This window comes from Panthera onca, chromosome B1 (assembly GCF_046562875.1).
Source record: "Panthera onca isolate mPanOnc1 chromosome B1, mPanOnc1 haplotype 2, whole genome shotgun sequence".
Lineage (NCBI taxonomy): Eukaryota > Metazoa > Chordata > Mammalia > Carnivora > Felidae > Panthera > Panthera onca.
In genome coordinates, this window is record NC_138342.1 from 11,404,825 (window position 1) to 11,425,521 (window position 20,697).

General features: G+C 43.1%; 1 protein-coding gene across 3 annotated transcripts in view; it reads left to right on the top strand.

Annotated features, from left to right (window-relative positions):
* The window catches only part of C1QTNF7 (C1q and TNF related 7), a 110,965-nt gene that overhangs the window by 23,336 nt on the left and 66,932 nt on the right, over positions 1-20,697 (top strand). The window contains exon 1 of one of the 3 annotated variants that reach the window (XM_060655406.3): positions 10,295-10,574. The exons of the other annotated variants lie outside the window; for them this stretch is intronic. The gene's annotated coding sequence lies outside the window, so the exon portion shown is untranslated. Of the gene's footprint in view, positions 1-10,294; positions 10,575-20,697 lie in introns of those variants that run through there. 3 annotated transcript variants of the gene reach the window in all.

Consider the following 20,697-nt stretch of genomic DNA (forward strand, 5'->3'; position numbering starts at 1 on the left):
CGCTTTTGATTTTTCTGTTTTCTCTGATGTTGCTACGGCTTGGCAAGCTCGATCTCGGCAGTCTCGTGGCTAGGTCAGAGTTGTTTCTGCAGGCTATCATGGCTGTGTGCTAGATGGTTGGTTTAAAAAAACAAAAAGACATGTTTAATTGGTGTTTTCTTTCGGGCAGCACTGTGTTATACTGTGGCCAAACAATGCCTCATCTAGAAAGAAAAAATGAACGATTCCAGAAAGTTTGTTCAGAAAGAAGCCAAATCTTTTGCAACAACGAGGCATTATACACAAATCTGAAAGTATTTCAGATTGAGAAGATGATGGAAATGTGGTGTAGAGCTGTATCAGTTAGGGAATGTGCTTGACGTCATGCAACAGAAACCCAGCTTCTGTGACCCGGCCCAACGGGGGTTATGTCTCTCATCTACAATGAAGTTAGTTTGGAGCTACGCAGTCAAGGGTTCGTATGATGGCTTCAATGTCATCAGACCCAGGTTCCTTTCTGCTCTTATGTTCTGATATGTGACTGTGTTTGCCATGATCACAAGATGTCTATATTAATGTCATGACTGCATTCTTGGTGAATGGCAAAATACAAAGAACAAGAACTGAACAGGTGACACCTGTCTTTCTCCTTCAAGAGGTTTTCCCAGCAACCTCTTCCATCAATCTCTGCTCACATATTCTGGCCCCGACTGGGGGTGCCACATGGCCTTCCCTAGCCACAGAGAGTCTGGGAAGGGGGGCATTACGTGGTCACATTGCCTCCTCAAACAAAAAATCTGTTAGTACAAACAAAGGGCAAGATCGACATTGGGAAGCAACTAACAGAGACTTTCAAGACAACTACCATTCACTGAGGGCCTGCAGTGTGTCAGGCACAAACTAAGACAAAGCTAAGAAAGAAATAACCCTAGGCGAGCCTGGGTGGCTCAGCCAGTTAAGCGTCCGACCTCAGGTCAGGTCATGATCTCACAGATCGTGAGTTCGAGCCCCATTTCAGGCTCTGTGCTGACAGCTCAGAGCCTGGAGCCTGCTTTGGATTCTGTGCCTCCCTCTCTCTGCCCTTCCCCTGCTCACACTCTCTATCTCTCTCTCAAAAATAAAGAAACATTAAAAAAAATTTAAAAAGAAAGAAAGAAAGAACACTATCCTTGGGGTACCTGGATGTCTCAGTCGGTTAAGCATCCAACTTCGACTCACATCATGACCTCATGGTTCGTGGATTCTAGCCCCGCATCGCTGGAGCCTGCTTCAGGTTCTGTGTCTCCCTCTCTCTCTGCCCCTCCCTCTCTCTCTCTCTCTCTCTTTCTCAAAAATGAATAAACATTAAACAATTTTTTAAAAACAAATAACACTATCCTTGCCTTAGACATACAGAAAATGATATCCACAGAGATATAAAGTGTGAAATGAGAGGCACTGTTCTCAGAAGATTGCTATGTGAATTTTTCTCATGTAACAATGCCTGGCACTGAGTAGACACTCAAAAATGGTTTCAAATGTTTCGCTTCTCTCTGTCCTCTCTCTCCGTTGAAATTAGAGATGCAGTGCCAGCTTTCACTTGGAATGCCTTTATATTTGCATTGTCTAATTAATCTTATTATGATCTAACTATGGCTACCGTTCTGGCCTATGCACCCATATACCCCAACCTTTGGCAAACATAGCATTGCTGACTCTATTAGATCACGTCAAATCTTTCCTACTTGATATGTTCTCTCTTTTTGATTGACTCTCCAGAACTGTGATGACACTGTTTTTACTTGTCATTTCATCAGCTAAGGCATAAACAGTCTTTGGCTTGGTGCCTTATCAGTCTCTTCGTGTAGGGACTCAGTGATATCCATTGAATGAATGAATCTAGGCTTCATCAATTACCAGTTGCATGGTCTTGGGCGTGTTTCATAACCTGCCATGAGCGAGAAAAAAAAATCAATGTTTTTTGTCGTTACAAACCACTGAGATTTGGGAGTAGTATTATAGCTGCAATAACTGATTATTAGATTCCTCTACAGGGGGAAGGGAATTCGTGGAAAAGAAATGATCAGTAGATAATACCAACGGGATTTACTACAGAATAGTATCCACACGGTAAGAAGACACATTGTTTTTCTAGCATTCATTACAATCAATGGGCAGTCTTGAATGATAATAATTTCACACATAATAAAGGCTAAAAAAAATGACACACAAACTTCCCCAAATCATACTGAGGTTTTTAGAGCATATATAGATTACCAACGGGGAAAAAAAATGTTTTCTGGGCAAGCACCATTCTGCTGCATCACTGGGCAAGCACATGAGATGCCAGAGATTAAGAAAACACTCTGAATGCTTATCTCACTGACACAGCCGCGTTTTCAGGGTGTTAGGTTTGAGTTACGGGAAACAAATTAAACAATCTCTCTGTACAGAGTAGAACGGGTAAAGGATTTCTCTTTCGTAGAGGCAAAAATTGCATCTCTTGATTGTCAGTGAAAACCAAAGCTGGAGTAAATTTGGAAATCTGACATATGATCGCCTGGAGCTTTATCCCTGCTAAAATGTAAATACACACCAGGGTACAATGGGGTTTTCCATCTCGTTTGGCATTCTCCTGTATTTGACTTCTTTTCATGAAACAGCCAGTGACACAGGGATTTGGGGAGCAATAAGCAGGTGTTTGGCACCATATATAAGTTCATACATAGGGTGTGAGTCACAATTCAGTACTTTTCAAGGCATTTGTCAAATAGCAAAGGATAGCTCTCAAGAGATTGCTTTTTATTTTTCAAGAAGCATGAAGAACTGGAAATGTATTTGTGTACCTTGGAATCAAACCGACCTGGATCTGATTTCCAGGTCTCCTATCTAATAAATGTACAACATTAGGCACACTACTTATCACCACTGAGGTGTTTTTTTTTCCTCATCTGTAAAATGGGGGAAATAATACTTAGTTGAAGCAAGTGATCCTGCCATATTTGCAGTCAATAGAAGTGGAATGTTAGCAGTTTCATACGGGTCTACTGTCTCACGGGACTGAGTTCAGAAAAGAAGACCAAGCCCATATATGTCTGCTAGTCACAACTCCTTTGTTTCATGTGACAGACACCCTACTCAAGATAGCTTAAGAAAAAAGGGAATACATTAGCTTATGTATTTGGTCAGTTTAGGAATGGTGTTGGCTTCATGCATGGCACAATCCAGGGGTTCAGATGATGCTTTGGATCCCTTTATCTCTCTCTCTCTCTCTCTCTCTCTCTCTCCCTTTCTCTCCCTCTCTCCCTCTTCTTCTCTCTCTCCTTCTCTTCCTCTCTCCTTCTTTCTCTCCCATCCCACTTTCTGCTGTGTCTGTTGACTTTGTTATACACAGTGGACAGGATGGCCAGTGATAGTCTTTAGGAGAAGCAAAAGGGACTTCTCTCTCCCAAGGGCTGTCTCTCTTCAGTTACACTCTCACCTCTACCAGTCATTGTTTTCAGATGTTTCAGGTGGCTTGCCATGCTTGACCCAGCCTAGTTAACTTTTTCGCTCCAAGGGAGGTAGTGCTAGCCCAATTAGAACCACATAAGATAAGGAAGGAGTTAACCAAAGAATATTGGGGCACCAGGTAGGCAGGGAAAAAGAGATATCCATTACATTGTGTGCAACACTTAACAGATGCACCGAAACTAGCTAAAGCATTTTCTACACAATATCCAAAGGACATGAGAGGTAATATTTACCCAAAGATAAGGTTTCACCCAAAGACACAGTGACCAACTTTTTTCAATTTGCCCAGGACTTTTCTGGTTTAACACTGTAAGCCTCATCCCCTGGAAAACTCCTTGCCCCCAAGCAAACCATCTTAGTTTGTCTGGACTATCGGGTTTTACACTGAAAGTCCCACATCTGGGGAACCCCCTAAGTCCCAGGCAAACCAAGATAGCTGGTCACCCTGTCCAAACATGGCACTTGTAAGTGTAAATGTTAGCTGCATTTGAACTCTTAGTAAGTGAGCTTATAAGGTGCTGCATCTGTAGAAGAATGATGTAGTATGGTACATCCAAAACAGCAGCTGGTCTTATGGGAAAAATGCTTATCATGCCTGTTTGATCTAGAGTTGTAGGCTCTGCCCCTTTGCTTTTCTTCCCCCTCTGCCTTCTTTGTTTTCCTTTCATTGTGTCTTTCTTTCTCCCTTTTTTTCTACCCCCCACCCCCCCCCCCCGCCTTTCTTTCCTTCCTTCTTGCCTTCCTACTGACCTTCCTTCCTTCCCTCTCTTATTTTCCTCTTTCTCTTTTACTTTCTTTTCTGGTGACATATTGACCTTTCAAATTGCATATGGCTTAGATTATGTTTCAAATCTTCAAAGGAGCTCTTATGCGTTGTTTGACTGAGATAAACTGACCACCGTACATTCATTTATCCCAGATAATGCCCCAAATAAGTGGAAAGATCATTGCTGATTAAGATGAGCAGCATATGGGTGATTACTAGGAGTTTGCTGAGAAAGCACAGTCACGATGTTGAGCATGAAAAATGAAATAATTAGGATGGGGAGCAGAAAAGACAGTGATGGTTGTGAAATGAGGAAGTGGGAGACTGGAAGAATTTGAGATTGAGTTCCTTCAAGGGACATTTTGGTTTAAGTGTTTACGTAGAGGTTACATCTACTACCAATGGAAATTGCTAAGATTTGGGAGCTCTTTCTTCCTTTGAATCAATATTATCATTAATTAAGCAATGTAAACCAGGAAATCCTTCCTGGTTACAAACTATGCTTTGAAGCCAGAGTGTTTTCAATCAAAATCTTAGAATAAAATTGGAAAGAAAGCAATTTCTCATCTTCAAAGGAGAGCTATCCGTGGGGAAAACAGTCTTCTGAATTATACTTCAGAGAATGATGAGACTTTTGTTGCCCTTATTGAAGTGCTGTAGTTCTAAAGAAATAACTACACTTTGGAGACAAATCCAAATGCTCCTTTATAGCAAGGTTCCACCCACAAGTCAAGGTCATTGACTTAGGACTTCCACGAAATGTGGGTTTTTCACATATTAGTACTCACATTATTTTCATAATTTTTGTCATTGCATGGTACCACCTGTGCCATTTATTTACCTAACATCTTGCTGCAAATATATTTTTTAATTAGATAGACTAAGCCAATGCACCCAATGCAGCCAATGCAGCTTATTAGGGCTCATTAATACCCTTTGTGGGAAGAATAGTATTGTCACTCAGAAGAAACGCAGTATACTATGGATGCATTGAGTAAAGGCTGGGAGACTCACCACCTGGTTCTCAGCTTGGTTCTACCTTCTGGTAGCCTTGAAACTTGGGATTAATTTCAATTTTCTACTCATATAGTTGTAAGGATTAATTGGTTGTAAAAATTGAGGAACAATGTTAGCACATAACAAATGTTAGCTAAGATTCTCTTCTTAGTCCATTAGTGAAGAGAGAGATTTGCATAGTCCTGTAGTGCAGAAGAGACACTTTTGGGAGGAAATGTGTCATAGCTAGGAAGGGACAAAGGACACATCATCATCTTTGTTTCTAAACTGGTTTCCCCCAGACCAGGTTTTTATCACTTGTGGCTTGAATAATCAAGAAGGGAAAACAAGATTTTGTGAATCTGTCCACACAAGTTGAGCCTATTAAGGGCTCAAGTGAGAAAAAAAGCCCAGAGTTAGGGAGAGGATAGGATGCCCTTCCTCTAAAGAAAAACCAACATCATTTTGCTGTTAACAAGGATTTTAGCTGATTTTTTTTAACATTCTATCCTCTGATTATTTTTAGTGTTTAGGTTATTTTTCATGTGTTTATTTTTTGTCTGGCAACCATATTGAATGTATATTCTTTCTAATAGGCTTTTAAAATTTGCATGCATTGTTTGGGTGTGCAACTGTGGTATCTTTCAATAATGATACTAATGCTTCTTCTAATCCAATTCCTGTACCTCTTATTTTTTGTTTCTTGTCTTATCACATATAAATTATTTTACCACTATTTAGGAATGATTAAACTAGTATTGCATCCTTGGATACACTATGGTAAGGATGATCTTGAGAATGTAACAACTAAAGCCCAAGAAATAGCTAAAAATATGTTGCAATAATTTGAATGTATTGTGACAATGCCATGGACAAAGACAATGGGTAAAAGAGCATACAGGAAAAAAAAATCACTGAGTCATATGTTAATTGAATAAATGAATGAACATAATGGAATGTAAGAATCAAAGCCTGACTGTAAGGCTTCAAGTGTGTAATGACACCAGAAGATTAGCATTCATATCAGTCAGGAATCAGAAAAATAAAAATCACTCTAGGTAGGGATTGAACATGAGAAATCAAAGCCTTAAACAACCATCAAAAGAACTGTAGAGAATCTACACATAAGATTAAATTGCACTGAACTTTACAACATACAAATGAACCCATGCAAACCTGGTGAAATCTGAATATGTTCTACAATCTACTTAATAGTGTTGTACTGATGCCAACTTCTAGTTTTGATATATTACAGTGATAAAAGATGTCATTATTGAGGGGAGCTAGTTTTTGTTTTATTTGGTTTTTATGCAACTTTTTTTTTTTTGCAACCTCCTAAGAGTATGCCATTATTTCTAAATTTAAAAAAAAGCTGTGGAACCAATATTTGAAGAAGAGACCATGATGTTTTTCTGGAAACTCAGAAGTGCAGGGTTGCTGGAAAACCACACTAGATTATGTGATTCCGGGATCTCACCCAGAAGCTCCTACAAACTTTGCATCATTTGAGTGTCCTCACTCTGACTGCGACTGCCACCGAAGGGTGTCCCCTCATTCATTTCTGCCTTTGACATCCCTGTGGTGCCCTCATTGGCTGGTTCTAAGCAGGGAAACTGACTGAAAAAGTTTTGAGGAAATTTAGTTTCAGGTGTTGGGTCCCTGAAATATAAGAGAGAGTAGAAAGATCCAGGGATAATGCTGAGTTAAAAACCTGTATCCCAGCTCACTGACGTTTAATAAATACTAGAAATTTATAATCTAGTCTTTGAAAGGGGGATTTGAAGAAGGAAATTAGTCAAATTTTTCAGTTTGTGAATGAAGAAAATTCATAAATAATTTCATTTCCCAGCATAGTTTCTCGGTCTCTCTGCCAAGCTATCTTCATCCAAAAGAATTTCTAATAAGCAAATTTTTATAACATTTTTACAGTTTATAAAACAATTTCACATGGACTCTGTCATTGGCCCACCAAACACAGATGAGAAACAGATAATAATGAAAACACTTAATACCTATCTGGAACTTTCACTAATGTTATCACATTTCCTTGCAACACACTGACAAAAGCGTCTTCCTTGTAATTCTCTAACACAGCACGTTGTCTTTCCATATCTTTGCACATGTGGCTTCTGTCGCTGAGAATGTCTTTCCTGGTACAAACTCCTGCTTGGCAAGTCCTATACCGCCTCATGCCTTGTTGCATCGGGATCTCTCTTTCGTCTCTTTCCTGAAAGAGACCAAGACTAGAGGAGTATGAATAGGCAGCCCCCACCGTGGAGAGGGCCAGGCTGTGCTGCCCTTACAGGAATCCGAGGGTTGACCAGAAGGCTGGCAGGTGTGACCCAAAGTCCGTTCCTCAGCTATTGTTTCTTATTCCAAGAACCTCACTCTTGATGAGCCAAATCTAGTTTCCTTGTGGAAAACAGCAAGGAGAAAAATTAATTTGGTGATAACAGAGGGCTTAACATTACTGGTCTAATGGTTGGAGATATTTCAGTGAACCAGACATCCCTGCCCACAGTGAAACCTACAAACCAGTGAGGAAGACAAGCATTATGCAATTATCTTAAAAATATACAACTCCTCAACTACTATAGCTATGAAGTAACATTTGTAAAGGTGTACAAAAAGGAAACAATAATGAAGGGGAAGGATAGGAGAGTATAAGGGAGAGCTAGAGCAGGCACAGGGCAAGTCAAAGAAAGCTTCCCTGAGGTAAGGACACTGGTTGAGTTCAAACTGATGAGAAGGATTTATCAACACAGAGGAGTCTGGGAGGAAAGCAGGAAGAGAAAAAGAACGTTCTGGGCAGACTCCCGACAGCTGTCACCCTAAATTCAGTGGGGAGTCCCTAAAGAAAACCACAGAGTTCCCCTTCACCCCCTCCCCTTCTCACCGGGTAACACCTCCCTGACGTGAGGCAGCTGAGCTCAGTGTTAGCAGGAAAGAAACATAGAGCTTGATGGCTCAGAGCCCAGGAGAAAAGAGGGGATGGAGGTAGATTGTGTCATGAAAAGAACACGGTGCTGGTCATCACAATTTACATGTGGACACTGCCACTTACTAGATTTGTGACCTTGGAAAAGTCACTACCAGCCTCTGAAAATTGTTATGAGGATTCAATGAGAAAAGAAACAAGTGGGGCCTTATACCCAGTGAGTGCTCCGTAATGTTAGCTTAATGTTCTCACTTTCTCCAGGTCTGCTCTGGACTCAACTGTGTCCCTTCAAAGTTCGTAGGTTGAAGCCCTGACATATAGGGTAATGAGACTATATCTGCAGATAAGAGTCTTTAGGAGGTAGTTAAGGTTAAATAAGCTATAGGGTTGGAGCCCTGCTCCACATGGACCGTGGCCTTATAAGAAGAGGGAGAGAGGAAGAGAGGGAGAGAGGGAGAGAGGGAGAGAGGGAGAGATGGAGGGAGGGAGGGAGGGAGAGCCTTCCCACTCTCCATCATGTGGGGATACAGTGAGAGGCAGCTGTCCACAAGCCAGGGAAAGGGCTCTCACCAGAACCCGACCATGCTGACACCTCATCTCAGACTTCCAGCCTCCAAAACCATGAGAAAGTTAATTTCTGTTGCTTAAGCCCCCTGTCTATGGTGGTTCGTTATGGCGGCCCAAAAACTGCTCTTAGAGATGATGGAGTGCAAATCTTAACTGCAATGACATTCGAAGAATGAATTTATGAAAGGGCAAAGGAAGGGAATGGGATAACTAAACAGGACTGGGGGTTTGAGCATTTTCATCAGTGAGGCTGGTCTCGATCCATTTGCTGTCTGGCCATGAATACTTGGATGTACAAGTACATCCTGTGTCCAGGATGCACACAGCCTCGCATGTGTCAAAACTCTACAGATGGTTTTCTGTGTGGTTGAGGAAAACATTTTCTCCTTCTTTTCATTCTTACTGTTGCATGAGAGATGGAAGGACACATAAACTCTAAGAAAGAAGGAAGATCAGTAGTGGCCAGACCGGGGATACAAGCGCCAAGAGATGGCATAATAAGGGAAGAAAGGCAAAGTATACTCCTTAAAAGGAGAAGGGAACAAGTCCAAGAACCCAGGATAGAGGACGTGGCACCATCCCATCAACAGAGCTTTCTGTGTGAGATGCTATTCGGGATGCTGGAAAATACTTCCTCACAATTTCAAAGCCTGCAAGTGTTGATAAGCACGACCTCCATGCAGAATGCATTTGATCTTCCCACCGCAAAATGAGGCAAGCCCGGCAGGACAGGGATTATGTCTCCAGGGAGGAAATTGTGGTTTGTAATGCTTCAATGAAGTTCCCTTGGCTGATGAGTGTTAGAGGAAGTAGCCAAGCCTTGATTTTCTGATTCCAGACCCAGTGTCCTTTCTGTGGCAAATGTCCAAACATGCTCTACCTTTGCATCTGATCTTGATCTGGTTTTCCAAGGTCAAAAGTTTTCTCCGTGTCCTGTCTTCTTCCTTGACCCAAGGAAATTCTCTGCCCCAAGTCAGATGGCTTGTTGGATGGCTTCTTCCAGAACAGAAAATAACCCTGAATGGACTATGAGAACAGAAAAGGACAAGAGAAGCATGTAGATTGGGCCCTACTGACAAAATCCCATCGTGGGGTATAATTGGTCTCCGCCTTGATGAAGTTCTCCCTCAGCGATCCCGATACTGTGAGACCACACAAACACAACCGTTATTCTGACTCCCACTTTGCAGCCCTGAGAACTGAGATTTATGACACGCCTTCTAAAGATCAAGAGCCAGATGCCAAATCTTTGTCTCGACCTCCCTATAGGGGACGGAGCTCTGGTGTGACAGTCAGGAGGCTCTTGGGATCCAGTCCTTCCACTCATACCCCGTGCGCTCCTGGTCAAGGCTTGTAAACCCTGGGTTTCATTTCCTTCCACTGTGAAATGAAGGGACCGGAGGGCACGGTCTCTGAGAACGTTCTCTGAAGTGGCTGGTAAGAAAGCAATCACAAATATTGAAACAAAATATGGTCCAGATTCTTCATGCTGGTTCCCAGATATGATTCAGGGAGGGAGCCAACAGATAGAGGAGGCTACTTATTTTTGCTGGTGAGGTCAACAGATACTTCTTTCGAGCTCGATCAAACAGGAGGTCTGTGCAGGCCACAGCGTCATTGCACGTCATGGGGCTTGCGTGCTCCCTCTCTCCCAGCCACTGCTCGAAGCCCGGGAGAACGCTTTTGAAACCAATCAGGAAATTACTTATCAATCTGCAGCCCCGCAGAGCTATCAGGCTCCTCGCTGCCAAAGAGAAGGGGATTTCGAGTTAAAGCTCCACATCTGCGTGCACTAGAATTCAAAGACTCCAGCTGTTGGAAGGTCTTGCGAGCAACGTAAGTAAACAGCCCTCTCTCCCGATCGAAGTGAACTTCTTCAGGCTTTTCTTCTCCCACAGATGAGTCTTTTGGCTCGCGCTGGTGTTGAGCTGTTCTCTCTCTGTCCATCTATGAGGTTTGGGGGTGTTTACTGACTGGGGCTTACTCAATGAACCGTCTCCTCTGGGGGTTGCTTCTGCTGAACAGAGGAGAGAAAGCGAAAGTCGTCAGAATCGGCTTGGCTTGGGAAGGGTTAGTTCTGAAAAGAGCCTTTGACTTGGCAGTTACGCTCCTTAGTGGCTATAGATCCATAGTCAAGAGGAGCAAGAGGCTGACACTTGCGGGAGCCTCACCCAGAAACACGGAATTGTCATCGAGTGCCTACATCTGTCATCCGTGCCTACATAATTCAAATTGAAGGGCTTTCCTTCATTCTGATACACCGCAGGAGTTTGCTCAAGGAAAGGGAAACATACAAGCTAATAGTGTCTGGTGGAGATTTCCCTGTAGTAGTATAAACCTTGTGCTAGATGTCGTTTGGGTTGAGGGTGCTGATTTATTTACTGTTTATTTTATTAAACAAATGTGCTCGACATTTTACATTGCTGTGGGGAGGATAAGCCGTTCGTTGCAATACACGAGCGCGAACTGTGTTGGTAAAACCATGGGCTTGCGTTAAGAGTAATTATGAGACGGGATTGCCTAGTGTCGTACATAACACACTGTACTAGAGCATATTTCTTTCAAAGCTTTTTTGAAATGTTTATTTTTGAGAGAGGGAGAGAGTGCTGGGGAGGGGCAGAGAGAGAGGAGGACAGAGGATCCAAAGTGGGCTCTGCACTGACAGCAGAAAGCCTGATGCAGGGCTCAAACTCATGAACCGTGAGATCGTGAGATCACTATTAGGAGATCATGACCTGAGCCGAAGTTAGACGCTTAACCGACTGAGCCACCCAGGCGCCCCTCTTTTAAAGATTTTTTAAATCAGATTGTGGTTAAGGACTGGGAAGTAATTGCTAGAGGACAGCTCATGTAAAGGAAATAGCTCTGTTTTGATCAACATTCGCTCTCTGACACCCTGCAGCTTCCCCAGGACCTTGTCCTTTTCCAGGGTCTCTCATCAAGAACCCTACGGCTGCAGGGAACTCGCGTCCCAAGGTCTCGGACTCTGTCCCCCCATCAGACTACACATCTCTCAATATGTCTTGATTCCTACTTTGCATAATAAAGCCTGGCATCCGCATCTTGGTTCTCCTACTCCCTGGAAAGCTCTCCTAAGCACAAGAACAACTGGCCTTAACTCTCCTCGATATCTGACTCGCTTTCTTTCCCTTTGAATACCTTTGCTTCACAGTTTGATGTCCTGTAAGGACGAGACCGGCTTGTTCCTCATATGCTAATTAACTCCTCTGTGCCTTGATGGCAGTGCGTGCGTAAGGCATGTCAGAGGGCCAGGAGGCTCTGGATGGAAAGGGATGTATAACAGCCTATTTCCTGTGTAGACACCCCCCGGAGCAACTTTTAGTCTGAGGTGATCTCTAACCTTTCACTTTTACTTAGTACATATTACGTGCTTGATGTGCTAAAAGCAATAAAAACAAAAGCTGAGACGATGCTCCCCTTCTAGAACGAATGTGTTTGTAGTCTGTGGAGCCCAAGCCAGCTTTTGTTTTCATGGCAATAATTAAATAAATCTGGGCACTAGCTGTTGGACATGTGGGGTGCAATGGATCATAAAATGGAGGGATACGTGTTTGGAATGTGAAAGGAAATTATCCAAATATTGGGAAACATTTACTGGGCATTCGCCATGCATTTGGCCCTCTGCTCACCGTGTCGCGTGATGTCTTTGGAGCAGGCAACTCGCTGGTTAGGAGTAGCGGCTCTGCAACCACAGCACCCGGGGACACGTCCCAGAGTGGCCTCTGCGTGGTCACTTCACTCCTCTGTGCCTCAGTTTCCTGAGTATGAAATATGGGTAAAAACCTTGGGAGCTCATGGGAGGGTTGAGAGTTAATGTAAGCAAAGCGTTATTTGGGTTTCTCTGTAGGAGAAACTGAGGCTAAGGCTAGCTAAGTAACTCGCCCATGGCGGTCATGGCCGGCAGGGTTGGAATTTGGAGGTAAATGATCTGGCTGCATCGTAGTGGAGAAAGTCCACGTTTAGAACCAGCATCTGCTTTCCTTGCTTCCCTCATGCTGTTGGGTTCTTTGGGGTGTCTCCTTGCCAGGCCCTCACAATGCCTCCTGGGGACATGTGACTGACCACTGCCCGCGAAGATTTCAGACCAGGAAACAAGCTCAAGATGCGAGACAACTCGCCCCTAGGTCACGCACTGAGAAATTACCAGAGCTAGGAGCTAAGCACAGTCTTTCAAATCCCCACTCCCACTTTCAAATCCCCTCTCCCACTCTTTTCGGGACCCCACACTCTTGATGAGGCCAAGTCCATACTGCCCCCTGCAGGGGAGAGTGAGTTAGTGGAAGAAGCCAGTGCTGCATGCGTATCAGTGAAGGCCTCGTGGGTAACTGGCCCGCGGGCCTCATTAATTAAGGGCCCCTTGGTCAGTAACTCTCCAGAGGATTTGGATGTGCATCAGAGTCAGACAATCACATTCCTCAGCCTGTTTTGTAATCTGGGAAAGAATGCATATTGCCATATCCACCTGAAGAAGGTGAAAACTTGTGCTAAGTACAAGAGATTGGGCCTTTTCCCCATTCAAATTTTTTGGATTACCCTGTGGTCAGAATCAACCTTATTCCAGAGTTAGTTACTGTCTTGTTTATATCCCGGTGCTTTCTTCAACTTCTGGCATGCGTCACCTGCTTCCAAGCCCTGTGACCACCTGAACTTGTTGTCATCAACACTTTTGGTTGCATCAGCAGAGGGGCGGTTTTCCTTCCTTTGTAGGCCTTTTATTATAAATCCGTACAGCTCCGTGGAATTCATCACCACTTAGTACAAAGTGAGCTGCTGTCTGTATAGCATGAGAAATTTGCTCAATAAACTTAACACAGAGAAATCAGCGACTTGGAGCATTTACTGTGCTGAATAAAATACAATGAGATCGATTTCTCCGAAGACTACTTCAGCACAGATAAATGCAAGCCAAACGTGTTCTCAAAACATGTGCTAGGATCTTTAGCTGTCTCGGAAAGAGGTCACAGAGGGCGTGGTGGAACAGGAACCACTGATGCTGGGAATAATTTCTGGTGGTGGCAAATGTCAGAATTGGAAGGGAAACGGCCGTGGTTTTGAACTCTGGCTTGATCACCTTCTAACTGCAAGACTCCAAGTATGTCACTTACCTCTCAGGTGTATGTAACAGACATAACCAAGCCCGCATGGCACCTAGCATAATAGGTGCCCGACCAACAGGGGTGTTCCTTTTCTCCTTAGCTCTGGTCCATTCAGTCTCCAGATATTTACTGAGCACCTACAATGTGCTATGCACTATTCTAGATATACCTGTGAAGCGAGAGCCAAAGTCTCTACCTTCCTACCTCTAGAGGGGGCAAAAATAGAATCATAAACCAGAATGTAACTTCAGAGACTGGAAAATGCTATGGAGAGAAAATAAAGTACAGTAATGAGATAGTGTGACTAGCAGTAAATCCATGGAGCTTCTTTTAGGCCTGAAAATTTGTTTTGTCATTTCCTTTCCTCATCGTAACATCATATGCCGTGAGTAATTGCATGAAAAGAAGGAGAGAAAAATCTCTGAACCAAACTATACTACATTCATTCTTTCATTCCATCTTCTGCACTTTTTTTCAAACTGCTCTTTGTCATCAATGATAAATGAGTAGGTCTTAAGTGAATGAAGATTAATTAATTATTCTTCTTAAAAAGTTCAAATCATCACAATTCCTAGGGATTACATTGTTGGAGAGGAGAAGAACCACCGCATGGCAGATTTTAGGGATGATTTGTGCCGCTTCACCATGACTTCATGTGTGGCTGCGAGTCTGAAATTGTACATATGTTAGTGCAGCCAACATGCAGAGCTGCCAGACGTCGGCCGATCCAACGTTCTATTAGCCAAGAGTCATGTGTATGGCTTTGAAAAACAATCCATGGTCTGAAATGTTTCCTTTCTTAAAATGGTGCAGCAAACCTCACTTGGGTCTGAGACAGCGTCTCTCCATAGCGAAGGTCACAGTGTAGATAACTTGTACCGGAGGAGTCTTTGTCTTTCAATCAGCCAACTATTTGTGGCCAGAGTATACTTGGCCGTAACAATCTGGATGATTGTCTCATTACTCCATTATGCCTTTATCACCATCGTGTAAACCCCAATTAAGGGTCCACAACTTAGAACGAAAATCTTGTGTTCATGGCAACACAAACCGTGAAGGCCAAGGTTTCCGATTTTCAAATATAGCACTGATATTTTTTTTTTTTTGCTTAATTTATAGAAATGTGATCTCTCCAAATTGCAAACACATTTTTAGCAATTGTTTTGGGAAAACCGGGTCCAAAGTTAAAATCCAAGGACTGAAAACTAAGAGTGAAGAAGAAGGGACTAGGACATTGACAAGTTAATTAACTGGTCATGGAGAGTGTTGTGGGGCAATTCTCCAGTCATGGAGAGTGTTGTGGGGATGCTTCTCAGGACTCCAAAGCAATCTCACCCAGAGAATGGTGGTGAGCTGCTGTCCAGAGGCAAGAGTAGGAGAAAGAGGCTACTGTTACACGTGCACTTTTATGACAGATACCATTCTCAGCTTTTTATGTATATTAGCTCCTCATCAAGACCCTAGTGTGGCTACTATTTGCTTATTCTACAGATGGGGGGCTGAAGCTTGGTGCAGTTAAGTAACAAGAAAGTTCAGCACCCGCTAGGAAATGGCAGGACAACCTTAATCCAGGACTGCCCAGCCGCACACCCCACTCTACCGCCCTGCTGGAGAGAGATAAAGTGTTCTCCCATCCCATGCGATACACATTCTATGTAAGTAAAGGAAGGATGTACTGCACGTTTTTAAATGTTGAAATGGCCTTCTGAGGGAAGAGGCTGAGGAATCGTCTCTTCTTTGGAGGTCTATTAAACCCAGATTGCTTATCATACACGTCTGGTAGGACTTCAGTGTGGTCCTTTCCCAAGGTGAAAAGAAAGACAAAATGATTGCTCAAGGTCCTTTCTAGTTTTCCTGACCAAAGGCCAACTCTACACCCATGCAAGGCAAAATGGTGGTGACATGTCAAGCCTGGTCACCCCGCTCTCCCTGCCCGACTCCATGCCGAGTGCTTTGGCTGAAGTGATGTCCAGGCTTCCTGGAAAAACCACAGTCAGTCAGATCACAGGCTCTGCTGGCCATTTTCCCACAACCAGGGAGGAGACCCAACTCTGTTCCAGTTCATGCCCAACCAAAGGAACACCATTCCAGGGAGTCTATTATCTAATTTGGTGGTTGTACTTCCAGTGTTTCGGAAATGCAAATTGGGACCAAACCGGCATAAAAATGGAACACGGTTAGAAAATAAGAATGTCTTCTAAAATTCTGGTTACCAAGTGCATCAGTTTGGATTGCATGTATCTGTGAGCATCAGAAAATCTGGTCCTTTCACATGTAAGGGGTTTATTTTTCTCACATAACAAGAAGCCGAAAGGTAGATGATCCAAGGACGATGTGGCTATTTAAAGGTGCCATCAGGAAGCCACATTCCTTCTGTCTCCCTGCTTCACTAGTGTTGGTTAGCACATGGTTTTCATCCTCATGGTGGCAAGACAGCTGCTGTACCGCTAGGTATTGAGTTCATATTCTGGGCAGGAAGGGAAAAACCTTCTTGTCAAACTTTGCCCCTTTAATTGGAAAAGGAAACCCTCTTCCAGGACTTCCCATGTACTTGTGCACCCCTCACAGCAAGACGATCTGGAAATTTGTGTATTGTTTGTGTATTCTGTCTTTCATGTAGAAAAAGTCAGGGGGAAACGGATTGGGGTGGGTTTTGCAAGAGTCAAACCTATAGTATTTGTCAAAATATTCCACAAATTCCTGTTTATGAAAGCAATAAATTTGGAATTTGATACATAAATAAGAACTATATTACATAAACATTTGCTAGTTGCATATATTTTGATACTTAGTTGTGAACATAAAAGTATTTTTAAAACAAGGGGCAGGTAGGGACAGGATAAGGGGGCAGGTAGGGACAGGATTCTATCCAAAGTACCACAGAGGAGGAGGAAGAAATGGGTTTGGGTGTCAGATCAAGGTCTGCATTCTGCCTCATACCTAACTAGGTGTGGGATATCTGCAGGCCGTCATTTATTTATATTTAAACTGAGCTGACAGCTCAGAGCCTGGAGTCTGCTTCAGGTTCTATGTCTCCCTCTCTCTCTGCCCCTCCCCCACTCATGTTCTGTCTCTCTCTGTCTCTCTGTCTGTCTCTCTCTCTCTCTTTCTGTCTCTCAAAAATTAAAAAAAAAGACAAAACGTCTAGAAATGATAGTTTTCTCTTGCTTTGCACCTTTTATTCAGCAAGCGCGTAAACCTTCATGAGCTGACAGTTGAAAAATCAACTCTTTGATTGCAAGAAATGAGGACAAATCCACCGAATGGTGTGTAGCCTTGTTCTATCAGTACACGCCAAGATTCTTTCATTTTGGGTTTCATCACATTATCTTAGCAAACCAGACAAAAATGTCCAAGTGATTGTGTTTTCTAAACTGCATCATACACTTCAAAGTGCCATCTGCTTGTAACTTGTTACAAAACAGAGTCAACAGAGCCATTTGTTGACATCTGAAAAAGTGACCAGTGTTTGTTATCAAGGGACATCATTCCTAGAATTTGTGCAATTTGTTCTGTGGTGTTGGGATGTGAAGGAAAGCCTGCACAGAAACTCTCAGCTGTTTCAATACACTTTCCTCATTTTAATCCACGGACCCAGGTCTTAAATCGTGTTGCTTTCCGTTTTAATTATCTCTCCATGTCACTCCAAACTTTGCAGTCAAAGGTGGAGATTTAAGGCTTATCACCTCACAGTCGTCATTGCAAAATTAAAAAGAGGAAATGAAACAAACCAAAAAATGTCCACAGCTTTGCCAAGTCTAAATCTATCCATCAGCCAAAATCTCATTTCTGCACTACGATCAGGTTAAAAAAAAAAAAAAAAATGATAGAAAGCAATTCAAAGTCATTGGCTCCTGTTCACACATGAGCGGACCATTTAAAGTGACCTTTAGCAAGCCATTTATTGTCTCTGTCCTTACCCAGAAAAGTTAATGAACATACCTGTCCCTCCCATCCCAGTCGTTTGCTATGAAGACCACTGAGCTAATGCATTAGCAGTGGCACTCAAAATAAAATGATGCACTCAAGCCCGTTTTGGTGTTTTCTGTCCCTCGCAGCACCGTTTGCAGCACACCATCGTGCATGAACTGCATGACCTTCTCGGTCTCTCCTCTGATTTCTCACCATATTTTTGCAGCCACGCTCTCTTAACAAAAGGCCACTACTCCTCTGTCATTCTCTCTTCCATACCTAAGTCTGAATTTAGCCAATTCAACCCTTTTTCCTGACCCGAAGGAAGCCAAATTCATTTCATGCTCCTTGAATGTATACTTATTTATTGGACCGAAAGTGATCCAAACAGGCAAAAATCCCTGCCCTTCTTGAGATTGCATTTCCGTCCTCTGGCCTCACCAGCCTAGATATACTGATAAGGACACCTCAGAGTCAACCATCCAATGTCATGCTCTCTCCTCTCGCTGAGATCCTTCCAAGTTGTTTCTACGCTGTGCTCACATGTGCTCATGAATTTCTGTGCAGCAGTCACCATAAATCATGGTCCAAATCATAGTCCTCTATGCAAATCACAGTCTTTAATGGGGTCCATCTTGAGAATGGCAACATTCAAATGATAGATGCAATCTCTTGTTTTCCCAAAGTTGATGATCCTCATGCAGCCAGAGTGTTGCTAAGTTCTGGGCAGAGATGGAGAGAAAGCCTCTTTCCCATAGTGAGTCACCTGGCTCCAAAATAGTTTTGCTTGTACCCAAAGACTCAAGTTTTTACTGGAAATGTCTTCCTGAAAAGTTTCCCTGGAAACATTTCTTTCAACATCTGACATTAACAACTCTCTCCATAAAGCCTTAAAACTAGTCACTGGGCAGGGAAGAGAAACAACTTATACTCTCTACTGTCTGTATCTATCCCCCACCATTCAGATACCCGTGCATACACATCCCCACACCTCTCACCCTTAATGGCCAATATCTAACTTCTAGTTGGCCTTAGGTAGAATACTTTAAAAACCAATGAAATCTAAGCAGTCTAACTAAACAGTTGCCCGTTCAAATGAGTATAGTTTGGAAATAGTTATTCCCAACTGCTATGAAGCACAGAATGGCCAGGCACGCCTGAATGCCTTCAGATAGTGGCTTGTGAAGCACCCTTGGAAAAAGCTGATTTGCTTTCTTCACTCTTTATTGGTCCTGTAGGTTGCCTTTAACCTACCAGATCTACTTTCCTTGGAAGAACATAGAAGTAGAGTGGTTAGAAATAGAGCTAAGTTCAAATTATTTCAGGGTGAGAAAGACGAACGTTTGTACAGACTGAGAGCAGTCGGCCAGTGGTGAAGTCGAAGATACCGGAAAATGACAGAAGGTTACTGAGCCAGGTAATCTAGGAGAGACAAGAGGTAGGTTGAAACAGTCCCCAGGGGGAGGGCTTGGTTTTGAATAAGCATGGGTCCTGCCTCACACCAGTGTCCATTAAGACCGGCAGGAAGCTGGCTGGCTCAGTCAGGTAAGCGTCCGACTTCAGCCCAAGCCATGATCTCACGGTTCATGAGTTCGAGCCCCGCGTCAGGTTCTATGCTGACAGCTCAGAGACTGGAGCCTGCTTCAGATTCTGTGTCTCCCTCTTTCTCTGCCCCTCCCCCACTTGCACTCTGTCTCTCTCTCTCTCTCACACAAATAAATACACACACACACACACACACAAAAAAAAGACCAGCGGGAAGCAAATGAGAATGGATGAGAATGTGGATAAATTAGGTATGGTAGAAACATTGAGAGGATCCAGATCATGCTCTCTGTTTTTTGCTAGGATGTTGGAAATAAGATCATTGCTTAAGATAAAGACAGCAAACTGATTAAATGTGTACTGCAAGTACCCAGCCCAGTTCTTGTCATGGGGAAGCACTAGAAACAAATTATATTTACTTCTTTCCCCCTTGACAGGTTGAAATCTATAGCAAATGTTTATCTCCAAAAGACATCATATAAAAATAGCCACCATGACACCAGTCATATATTTTGCATTTTAACTGAAACACATGAGCCTTCCTGAAACTTTTATTTTAAACTCTGAACTATAATGACCTCTCTACACTCATCTCAGCTTTGAAAATAACTTGGCTCAAGTGCAGACTGTCAGAGAAGGCCTCTGACCACACATATTCTCTTTCTGTGACCCATGAGCCTGGAGAATGTTCTGGAACCTTGCCAGCAAAGAGGTGTGTGGAGGAAGAAAGCTGAACTCTTGGAGCTTTTGATTTCAGTGCTGTAAAAATGGTTCCAGACATGACAAATGAGAGGGAGATAATCTAAAACATGGACCATTTTCATGTTTGCCCTTTGAAGATTTTAATAAGCATCAGCTTTCTTGGGGCAAATCGGGTTCTCAGCTTCCAAATGTTTCAGATTTAGACTGTCTTCCTTTGATTACTTGAAATCCTAAGGGTCAGTTTGGGGAGGTTTCATGCTCAGACTCGAGGGCAGCTGGCAGACAGACACACAGGTAGTGGCCTCTCAGAGGAGAAGATGTTCTTCTTCCCCTCGATACCACCCTCGCCGGCAACGGGGTGGGGAGGAGCATGGATGTGGATGGACCAGGTCCAGATTTAGCCAGGTTTCAAGGTTCCCAAGGGAAGAACTCTCTTACGAGAACAAGGGCTAGGAGTTTGAGATTTCTAGAACACTGGTTTTCTCAATCTCTCTCTCTCTCTCTTTCTCTCCTCTCTTGTAAGTAAGTACTGGTTTCTTTGGCTTGTCCATTAAGAATCCTTGTTACCTACAAGACTGGTAGAGTCATAGGGAGCCAGGATTAAGTATCCACAGAGTGTCTGGAACTATTCTAGACACTCAGGGCAGGGCTGCTATCAAAACAAATGAACTCTCTCCTCTAGG